At 32.3% G+C, this 5987-nt stretch overlaps 1 long non-coding RNA gene across 1 annotated transcript; it reads right to left on the bottom strand.

The window, feature by feature from the left end:
- Nucleotides 1-3781: 3781 nt before the first annotated feature.
- Nucleotides 3782-5568, bottom strand: LOC125052240. Its single transcript, XR_007117421.1, has 2 exons — nucleotides 4851-5568; nucleotides 3782-4053 (listed from the first exon to the last, which is right to left on the bottom strand). It is a non-coding gene; the product is annotated as an uncharacterized LOC125052240 (long non-coding RNA).
- Between the last annotated feature and the right edge of the window lie 419 nt (nucleotides 5569-5987).

The following is a 5987-nucleotide window of genomic DNA, read 5'->3' as shown; positions in this document are numbered from 1 at the left end:
TTCGTGTCTTTGTCCCGCATTATATCAGTATAAAAACGAGGAGTAAAAAAACACAAGATGTAATATAATTTCTATATTATTATAGTAACCTATAACTATTATTATTTACATGATCACAGCCATTCGATTTGTTATAATTCTTAAAATTAATAATTATAGTTCTAATAGTCGTCAGGGGAACAATCACATCCATGACATGTTTGATAGATTTACTTTTCGTATTTTTGAACTTAAATTAAAGGGTTTAAAAGTCTCCCAGCTAAGCGAGGTTGTACAGTTTTAGGTTTCAAATTAAATCATTTAATAAACTCCAAATTATAATGTATTTTGATTTAGAATCGCACGGTATAAGACACCGGATATGTGATATTTGGACTAATTCCCGAACTTACTGGAAGCCCGTCAGTAAAGAACAAAATACAAATGACGAGATTGCAGTCATTCTGTGTCCTGTATAGATCTGTTTTAATTATTTTGACTTATATTAGTTCCATTTTTACCAACAATTAGACATCCACATAAAGATATTAACAACTATTTAAAAAATGAGTGTCTCATCGTTAGCAGGTAATTCCTCTTCACTTATATGTAACATGTACGACTTCGATCAGCTCAACGTTCAAATCAAGTAGAAGTCGTAGGTCCCTCTCCCAAAGTAGACGTAGTCCGAACACCAGTTCCGAGCCTGTAAGTCCGTGGAGCAACAGGCGGGATACGCTAGACGGGATTTAGTCAACTTGGCGCATCGTTGGCAGAGGTCCAGTAATTCATCCTGTAACAACGTTCCGAATTAACCTTTCGTTGGTAATTTTCAATCAGATCCTTCGTAACGCCAGTCTTAACATATTACAGCGAATTTCAGTACTTTTTAAGAATCACACACACAAACGCAAGTGAGCGTTTGTACCTTTAAATATTAAAAAAAGCTTCAAATTGATTAAAATTCTATCAATTAGTGAGGTAACAGATGCCTATTATTATTACTTGTTGTGCTTTCGGTCCATCGACGTAACCGACTGCCGAGGGCAATAGTCATGGACGTACTAAAAGCCCTATTTAGTTACGAATATTTTGTCTCCTTTATTAAATTGTAAAATGAAAAAATCATTATTAGGGTTTCAAATGTATAACTTACATCTGTATGACACTCTGCTGACTCCGTGAATACACCGCTGTTCTTCAACCACGGAGGCATGGCGTTCGACTCCTTGATGAGGTTGGTGATACATACCACAAGGATTATGCTAAGAATTGAAGTTTTCTGTGAAAATTAGAAATGTTAAAATTATTAATAATAACGTTAAGTAATAATGTCATTAAAGTCAACGCCGTCATCTATCAAGATACAGGGCCGTTTGCTTTAGCATAGTGATTCGTTTGCAACAATCAAAAATGATAACCGATACCAAAAAGTAGGACACATTTGTTTTCAAATCATTGTTAAATCATGAAATTAGGTTAATGTGATGCAATGACGTTTTGAATTACAATAGGCTTTGATAAACCCTTGACAGTTGACATGCCATAGCAATTGTTTGTTTGTCGGGGGGTACTCATGGTACCTGTCTTATCTCTGACTAAATTGGGTTACAAATGCAAATCATCAATCATTTAATGCAATTATTGTATTGATAATTGGACTTGGATTTCAAATTAATAACTATTTTTCTAATACTTTGAAACTACTTCTTTGGAATACGCGATTTTAAAACTTCCGTAAAGTATGCTAGGTTTCACCACGAAAACATCTATAATTGGTAAAGATATAATCATAATGGAGTTATATGTGAATTAACTATCATTTCATGCAATACATATACTGGCTTATCTGGCTAACCTTTTGACTACTTCCCGTCCCATAATCTCCATTATGAAGCGAAACCGTTTTGGTAAAGAGTAGTAAATACAAATCTACTATAAATTTATTTATCTTTTGCTTGGTCGTACTTGAATTCGTGTTAGTTATTTCGACTGTGTGTTTGCGTGTTGTTCCCACGAGAATGTAAGTGCGTGCTCCTATTTCACCATGCCTAATGCTGATAGAGGACAAGTCTTTGTTTTTAATTTATATTAGATATTATTATTAATTACTTAAGATGTCATGTGGAACATTGTGTAATGGTTACAGCTCCTTACAAACGTTGTGTAAAAAAAACATGGCGATTGAAAAAGAGTGGCGGAGAGTTTATTGCCAGTTCTTCTCTTCCGTTCTACTCCCTTGATTAGAGAACTGGCACTAAATGTAAAGTTAGAAGCATTTCATACACATTTCTTTTTTTTACGTTCATAAGTAAACATTGTGTTACCTATATGATTAAATGGTTTTGACTTTTGAATTTCTAAAGAATAACGCAAACCAACACGTGGGTTTGAACTATCGGTTGCGTCAGTGACCAGGGTACCTACTCGTAACGCTACATATCGCTCTTTTCTATAAGTTGTTGATTGAGGATTCTCTTCTATATTGAGAATTTGAATCGATCCGGAAACCTAAATATTCCTTAGCTGGTCAAATCAGTAATATAGTAAGACGCAATTTTTTGTTAATCATTAGATTTCTGGTGAATTTCGTAATTTTTTAAAAAATGTATCATTGGACATTTCAAGTGGTATGAGAAATTATAGATTTTTTTTTAATTATATATTCTGCAAAAATCACTTTCTATATTTCATATTATGTATACTTATAATAGATAACTAAAATATGCTTCTTGTTCTCAATGAGATTGCAACATTAATTTTATTTGTAGGTAATAATTTAGATAAGATGGACATTTCGGAGTAAAATAGTAAACTAGTAACCACAATGAGGATAACATATTTGTAAAAGAGATTCAGTTATTATTCAAAAACACTAATTAGTTACGGAAGCAGTTAATAGATACTACGGATGTCAATTAATTATTACGTTATCTAAGATTTGAACTTTATATCACACGGAAAATTATATTAAAAAAAGTGCGATCATTAATAGATAATTAAAAGGTTAAAAAGATAATGGAAAATTCATTTATCTTTAATCGGTTGTTCCGCGTGTGTGTGTCACTTTGCGGTAAACTGATTCCGGATTTCCTTACAATAAATATTACTAACATATTCAATGAAAACAGTTTTTTCTTCATATGGTTTTTGTTTCCTTTATCGCGGAGGATGATTACAATTATAGTGAATCAGAAGTTACATGTTTAACGTAAATTGTCAGCTTCACAACATTAGAAGTTATTAAAACAAAATCAAATTTAAGAACCAAACTTACATTTAGCATAATTTGGGACTACAGAATTAATTATTGCGTAAATAAAATTTTCTCAACACGTGAACTTATTGATGCAAAATGCATTCCTTCTACTGTATTCTGCACTTGCAACTAGTAACAGATATGTTTACAGTGCTTGGGATTATCTTAATGTTTTGTTTTTGCAATGCGTTTGCACTAAAACTGTTTTAATTAATTTATATTGCTGTTTATACTCGATAAGAGAATCAGACGGTGTCTGTTTTTAATACTGATAAAAAAGTTGATAACTACGTAATCTGCCGCATTAAAAATATAAATTACACATTAATTAAGCCCAATTATACAAAAGACTAAGAAATTAAAAACTTAACTTCTAAAATTATAAGTAAAATAATAAAAAACGCATCAAAATATAGACCATATAAACCCAGATCAATTTGCCTTTAAAAAAATATTCGCGTTCACCATGTTAACGCAAAAAATATTGAATTCATATTTGAAATAAAATTAACGTTACAAATTCGTATATTTTATGATACGTACAATACAGAAAGCCGCCATTTCACTACACAACACTGGACAAATCTTCAAACAACCAACTCCTTGGAGCGCCAACAGAGTCAGTGAGAGCGTGCAAGATGTTCACCACTTCGCCTCTTATCACCGAATTACTACAGTCGGACCTAGCGTGTTCCCTCAGTGATATAGATATCAAAATAATTAGCTTTTTTTTTATTCAATTTGCGGAAACAAACACTTTTAATCTCGCTGTGTTTCCTTCACGCAATGCGTGACTTTATAAACACTATCTTAGGCTGAAATCAATTACATTTTATAACCAGCTGCTGGAGAAACACCTTAGACTTAACACTGATAAAAGGTCAAATTAATAGAGGACGTTACTTCATTTAAAAAGCTCCAATAGGTTCGATAATCAAATCAACACACATTAACATATATTATTTATTAAACAATCAGAGAGATCATCAAATTATTTTTACTAAAATTGTAATTTAAGTTATATGATGAAATATCGACTTGTTTACATTTTACTGACTTCAAAAATCCGACGTATCTCTACAGTTCGACTCGCATTTTTTTTTTCTTTTTATATTTGAATCGTATCTGCTTTAATCAGGTCCTAATACTTTTATATTTTAACTAGGTTCAATTTTAACGTAAAACTTTACATTTTGTATATATCTAACCTTCAAAGCAAACCAAGTCATACTGGTTTTATCAAAAATCATTCAGTCAGTTTAACGTCAAAGTATTTTGAAGTACATAGCAGTTTATAGTTAAATTAAGTTGGCCAACGAAGGAACGAATAAAGAAGGAAACTATCGTAATACTAATTCCATTACGGATTACACTTTGGCTTTCTAGTATATTGCACTAAAATTATCCGCAGCAACTAATTTTTTATCCATCAGTATATTAATTTCATATTAAGACCTGATTTACATTTTTTTGTAAAACTGTAATTCGAGGTTAACTTTTCCTTACTAATCGGTGCACGCAATAACAAACGTGCATTGACCAAGCGCATGGATAAACTTAAATTTACACCTAGTTAATTAATCAAATACACTTAGAAATTAAGATAACTAACCTTTGATCCACCATATTTTCGCTTATCATTTGCCTCGTGTTTATTCAGAGTTCTTTTGGACTTTTGGATGATATCAATTTATACATAAACTATCTGCACATCTTGTTACTAATCAATGCGATCAAATCGATTTATACAATGTAACCGCTATGACCCGATGGAACCGATATGGAGTTACATATTACACCAAACAGCGGAAGTGTTTAATCAGTAAATGTATAAATGCAATATTGTTTAAATCCAATGTTTACAAGAAAAATCCAGTGGTACTACAGTCCTTTATGCGCATCATCTTTAATTGACCTGCGCTTCGTTCGGTATCTATCGCTAGTTTTTGGGTGTGCAGTTCAGAACTTGAATGCTTTTGTTTTCATACGCGTTAACTGCGCACATAGAAACCGCACAAGAAAATCACCCCGATATTCCTCATTCCACAATAAAGTATACTATCCCAACTCCACGGTCCACCGGCTACTGTGTGATTCTCTTACGAATGAGACGCTTCTTCGTCGCTATGCCACTGTAAATTGGACCTTCAGCCTTGGCAGACAATTTTATCTGAAAATCAAGTTATTTTCACCTATAGCTGTATGGTTTAGTATCATAGGGCAAAGAGCGAAAATGACATAAATCATTAATAATCAATAAATGTGATAAAAATAGATAGGAATAATTTCTCCACGTGATTTCTCATTCCACGTCAGTTGCACGAGGGATTATTTATTTTGTTAATTACTGTATCCGGTTCGTAGATTCATATGGTTCTAGAAAAATAGTTTTATACTTATATTATCTCACGAACGAACCGACACCTACTGGGCCGATTAGAAAAATCTTTCACTTTTATTAGAATGCCACTTTGTCTCCGAGGAACATAGTATTTAAAGAAATTAATAACTTGCTATTCGCAGCTGAGCTGCAGTAAAAAATAAAGAAATTTATTACAAGTAATCTGAAAACTATATAAAATCGTAACTGCTAAGGGCAGGTTAAAATATTTTCAACAAAAGAAACGTGTATATGGATAACCTCTCTCTGTAAAAACGAAATTGTTAAGTCGCTCGTCACATAAACATATAAACAACTCTGGCATAGTAATAAAAAAGGCAATGAAAAAGAGTTTTTGTTGAACTATAT

The sequence above is a fragment of the Pieris napi genome, chromosome 9, assembly GCF_905475465.1.
Source record: "Pieris napi chromosome 9, ilPieNapi1.2, whole genome shotgun sequence".
In the NCBI taxonomy this organism is placed as follows: domain Eukaryota; kingdom Metazoa; phylum Arthropoda; class Insecta; order Lepidoptera; family Pieridae; genus Pieris; species Pieris napi.
Note: the sequence above shows the minus strand (reverse complement) of the source record. Positions and strands in the feature narration are given on the sequence as shown.